The sequence below is a fragment of the Lathyrus oleraceus genome, chromosome 1 (genome assembly GCF_024323335.1).
Source record: "Lathyrus oleraceus cultivar Zhongwan6 chromosome 1, CAAS_Psat_ZW6_1.0, whole genome shotgun sequence".
Classification (NCBI taxonomy): domain Eukaryota; kingdom Viridiplantae; phylum Streptophyta; class Magnoliopsida; order Fabales; family Fabaceae; genus Lathyrus; species Lathyrus oleraceus.
Window position 1 is genome coordinate 30,271,312 of NC_066579.1, and position 6,000 is coordinate 30,277,311.

Genomic DNA, 6,000 nt, shown 5'->3' on the forward strand with positions numbered 1-6,000 from the left:
GCCTTTTGTTTCGCTAAGCAGGGACTTGATTTCCTTCAAAATTTGCATTTGAAGCTTTGCTTTTGCCTATCAAGTGTCCAATGCTTCAACCATGTAAGGAAACATACAAAAAGAGATGAAATTGGTTATACTAAAAGATATTTACATGATAACGCAAACTATACAATATATACGCAAAAGTTGAGGTTTATGTAAGAAAGTCAATTGAAACAAGTCAATAAGTGCCAATTATTCACATACAAAATTACCACAATTTATCACTTATCAACCAATAAAGATGAAAAAGGAATGCTTTGCAGATTTAAAGGAGTCTTACTTGCAAACTCAATAAAGTTGTGCAAAACATGTGTATACATTGGGTATCAAATGATTTATAGAGAAGGAAAATCGACAATGGTATGTCGTTCCCCCGAAAAGGGGAGTTTTCTTAAGTTATCTTGAGGTTTTGAGGTAGTACACTCAATAGAGATTAAAATATCGGGAAACTCTGATTAACTCTCTAGTAAGTGGTTTATTAAGTTCTTAGTTAATTAAATGTATTTTCTACTAACCTTTGGTAGATTCTTATAAGTTTGTGGAGAAAAAGAGCGCCAAACACCATACACCTAGATCCCAATATTAGTCTAGGGTCTAAGGAGGTTATCCAAAAATATTCCTAAGGGGAAATGATTATCTCTTGAAAGTAATTTAAGAAATAAATGAGTAGATCCCATAATTACCTCTAGGTTTAGACAGCTTCAAAGACTTTTGATTTTTTTTTCCAGAAGAGAATCAAGGGGAGGAGGTTCTCCAAAACTTACATGTCGTTGATCTCAAAGTTGGATTCTACCTTCTGTTGGGAGGAAGTAAGATCTTAGGTCCTACTTTTTATGTGCCTTACTCTTGAGTGCTCATGCCCATCTCTTTATAAGGTAAATTGTTCCTTTTACTTAAGAAAACATGTGATTTATGTGTTATGATTTTCCCATCTCTTTTATTATGCAAAAGGGGTAAAAGTATACTCTCAGGGAGAGTAGAGTGTACTTTATACTCATGTTAGATGAAGTTTAGACACTCCAAACTTTATATCTATGTTTTCTCTTTTACCACCTCCATGAGAGATGCATTGTCATCATCAAAAAGAGGGATAATATGGATCTATATGCTTCCATGTATGAAATTGATGATCTTGGTGTTGGTGACCTTCTTGGTGTTTTGATGACGACAATGATTATGCTTGTTAAAGTTGATGGTAATATCTTTCTAACTCTTGGAAGATGGTGATTAAATTGAAGATTTCTCAAGCCTAGTCATGTAGAAGAATTAAGTTTCCAATGAATTGCTTATATGATCGGCATATATGGCAAAAGAACTTGAATGCTTCAGATTTGTAAAAGATAAGAAGTGTGAAAACTCACTTGGTTGTGTTTGTCTGAGTGATAAAAGTCTTGTGAAAGTAGGAGAGCAACTCCTAAGATACTAAGATAACTCACACACACGCACCTAAAATGAATTTAAGGCATTTCTTTACTTAGAAAAATCAACTAAAAATGTTTTCAAGACCTAGCCAGTTGATTAGGGGATTGTCTGCATGATTAGGACAATTTTTTAACTATCTAATAAATTAGATCCTTAACCTAATCGATTAAGTGATTCCTAATCAAGTTTATACTCAATTATGAGAGTCTCTTAATGGTTGGTAATGACTATATATCAAAATTTTCCATTTTGTGCCATAATAATTGATTATTCTAAGTACGTAATCGATTAGACTTATGATCTAATCAATTAAGTGAGTTAATTGGCCCATGGGTCGTTTCCTATCTGAGTCAATTCTTTTCATATATAAAGGAGGTGCCTCTCCACTTTATTTCATACTAGAATTCGTGATTTCTCCAATTATTTCCAAATTATCTCTCTTTTCTTTCCCTCTCTCTCTCTCTAAATATTTTATTTCCACCAAAGTTTTCTTAGTCAGAGACGATGGAGTAAGGCTACAGGCTGGCTTGGTCAGAGAGGCTGAGGAAAAGGCCAGAAGAGAAGCAAAAGAGAAAGCTCACATGGAAGAGGAGTAACGAGTTAGAGAAGCTGAAGAGAAGGCTACTGCTGGAGCCGCTGTTATTGTGGCTGCTGCTGAAGGTGAGGCAAAAGCGAAAACCGAAGCTGAAGAAGCAACACACATTATTACGGAGGAAGTTGCAAAGGCTAGCGATGATGCTCTGACTCAGGGGGAGCAAACAAACTCTGGCTTCGCCCCTCTGATCCTGAAAACTCTGGAAGAATTGCAGAAGGAGCAACAGATTGTGCGAGCAAGATTGGATCACCAGGACTCCGTCAACAACAATATTCAAAACCTGCTTACTCAATTGCTCCAAAGGATGCCTCCGCCTCCAAACCCTTAGGTACTTAGGCTTCTTTTGTTGTTTTCTTCTTATGTTTTCTTTATGTTTTGTGCTCTCTTCTACGTTGCTGCTTACCTGTACCTCTATTTCTTATATATATATATATATATATATATATATATATATATATATATATATATATATATATATATATATATATATATATATATATATATATATATATATATATATATATATATATATATATATATATATATATATTTGAACACTTTTTCTTGAAACTATGTCTTTTGAGTCTGACAAAAGGGAGAGAACTAATATAGCTCTGGTGAAAATATATATAAGCCTCATGCTACACTGCACACATTAATATATGAATGACTTATGAGAACTAAAAGTTATGCAGGATATCAACTAAGGTACAAACTAGCTGTCACACAAGGAAAGTCTGGTAAGAACTTCTGAGAAATCTGATGATCCATCTCAGGAGGAGTCATCCTTCATATGAATCTGAGTTATTATTTTGATTATACCACTGTTTCATCATCACTCTGAATTTTTTTGTCATCATCAAAAAGGGGGAGATTGTAAGAACAAATCTAGTTTCTACAATGTATCTCTAAGATTTTGATGATAACAAAGGATGAAACAAAAATGGTACCCTAACATTTTTTATCTAAGTGTGCAGGACTCTATTCAAAATAGTCAGATAGATATCCTTCAGATACAAATACAAGTTCTGAGATACCACTTAGAAGATACGCAAGCAAAAGCTCTGACTCTTATTAGAGAAACCACAAACTCAACAAGCGACACTCTGAAGTACGCACTCTAGGATCTGAAGCCTTGCGCTCTAAAGAAATCAACCAGAAGAAACTCTGAAGACAAACAGCAACAAGCATTTATCTGAAGAAACACTTGCCGAATAGAGACTCTGATGTTTGAACCCGCTGATTCAGAATACTTAGTTATGAAGAAATTCACTTATGGAAAGAATCTATTTCAGGAAAAAAATTATGGCGCCCCAAAAGTTGTTTTGGAAAGAACACAGAGTTTAATGACATTAATCATCCATCATTGCCAAAGATTCTGACATTCAAATACTCAACGGTCTTCTCATCACCCCTATATAAAGGATAAAATATATCACTAAGAACACCTGAAACACACGAGAATACAACACTACTATTATATTCATTATTCATTCTCTTTCTCACACGAGTTGCTGCTCTAAAGTGAACCAGTATAAAATTCAGTGTTGATATTACTTGTTTTAGCGTGTGCCTCATTTCCAAAAAGTTTTTATTATCATTAAAACAATTCAACCCCCCCCCCCCCCTTTCTTGTTTTTCTCTACCTTCAAACATGAGTAGGCCAACATTCGGCCAACACATGGAAAGTTCTTGGTTCCATCTTTCTAACCCTTATCTTTTATTTTCTACTCCCTCTGTCTCATAATAAATGTCTTATTTAAGTTATGTGTGGTTCTTAAGAAAATGATTAGATGTTTTGATTTTAATGATAAAATTAGTGTCATTTACTAAAATACTACTCTTTTTTATAATTAGTGGAGTTGTTGAAAAGAGTAAAAGTTAATAAATAAGGGTATAGTAGTGGAAAAAATGATTAATATTATTATGGTATTCTAAAAGGACATTTATTTTGAGACAAAAAAAATGCAAATGAGACACTTTTTATGAGACGGAGGGAGTACTATTTACTTTACTGCTTTCACATTTTGTTGCTTTTTATTCTGATCTTAAAACTACTAACACGACCTATTTTTAAAATAATAAAACCTCTAAATTAATCATGAATTTTAAATACCACAATTCCCCCCCCCCCCCCCCCCCCCCCCTCTGGTTAGAGTCACTTGTCCAACAAAATTTACGTATTTTACATAAGCACTTGTTAACTTAGATCACAAGTAATCATATGAATCCCTCACCCAATTTATCATAACAAGAAGATAAAATACTTGTGTGAACATTTTTTCTGTGTTATTCGTGAATATTGGTGAAAATATCCAATAAAAATCACAAAATATAGAGATGAGTAGCAGAGAATTTTTTGGGCAAAGCAAGGGCTCGCCCAACCAAAAACATGAGAAATCAAAGAAACTCTTCAATAATTATCTCTCAAATCAATATTAAAGTTTGTTGGACGATGCTAAAAGTTCATCGGGTGATGCTAAAAGTTTGTTGGGTGATGTTAAAAGGCAACCTTCCAAATTCATTCTCGCCATTCGATGGCGGTGTTTAAGCTCGCTACCCGAAAACAAAGGCGCTTTAGATGACCTCCAAGCTAAGTAACTTCAAGGTGAAGCAAGGGTTGGTTCGCTGGGTGAAAATATGGTCTCGCTAAGTAAAAGTATTGGAACAAAGTCCACTTGGGTGTGCTGAAAATGACTTAGCAATGAAAAAAGGCAAGCTCACTAAGCGAGATAAAGGCCTAAGTGAGCGAAAATGTCTGCACATACCATAGTAAATAGAGGTCACTGTTAGGGACCAATTAGTACTACTTTTTATATAATTTTATTGGTCCCTTTTACCAATTTTTGATGTAATTACACACTTTTATTTTCACTATTTTGTATAAATGCAATTAGGTTTAATTGATGTTGTTTTGAGTAGTTATTTCACATATTTGTTAGTTTTGTAGAATTTTTGGACATGAGAGCTTCGGAATGCATAATCATAATTTGGAAGAAGTATTGAATGCAAGTTGGAGGCCTATTTTTGAAGATTTACACTTGAAAGAATAATTGGATGAAGCTTGCAAGGCAAGGAAGCTGAAGTAGCTTCAGTTTGCGCCGCGATCACCCTTCGTGCCGCGAACCTTGCGAATCCAGCAAGCTGATTTGGCCAAGTGTTCTGTTTCCAAGGCCAGCTGTGTTTTGACAAATCTGTATCTGTTTTAGGGGGTTTTTCAGCTTTAGATGAAAATGAGCATTTTAGGAAAGGTCAACCCTTTTAAAAAACAGAATGGAAATTGTTCATTCATTCATTGATAGTTTGATAGTTTTGAAAGGGAAAAAGAGATTTCTTACCATTGCCTTTTGCTTTCCAAAATGGTGATGAGGAGCTAAACCCCATTTTGTCAAGATTGGAGGTAGTAGCTATTCTTATTTGTTTATGTATTTCATTTGACTCTTATATATGATAAAAGATTGTTGATGTATTGAATGATATTTTTCCCCTAGTTTGAATATTAGATTTGAGTAGTTGTTGAAAGAGATTATTTAAGTCTTGGCATAAAATATATTTTCAAGTAGTGAATAAGTTGTAGAAATAAATTTATTCACTACTCTTCTTTTGTATCAACCATTAAAGATTGCTATATTGATAGTTAGGTGGAGAAATCGTCTAAAGATTAATATAGTGATTATCACAATATCATTTAGACATAAATGATATTGAGAGGATACTTGACCATCATCAATAATCTTGAATCTATATAGTTGTCATAAGGAATCATAAGCAATTTTAATAGTGAACTCCAATCTTGCCAAGCCTTTTACATTTGATTAAAACTATTTTATTGTTTTAGTGAAATTTTACTCAAAAGATAACTTTTCAAACAAAACAATTTGGTTACTTTCTAAACTTATAACAATTTGGATTATAGAACGGCGGTAATAACAACCAATCTCTGTGGA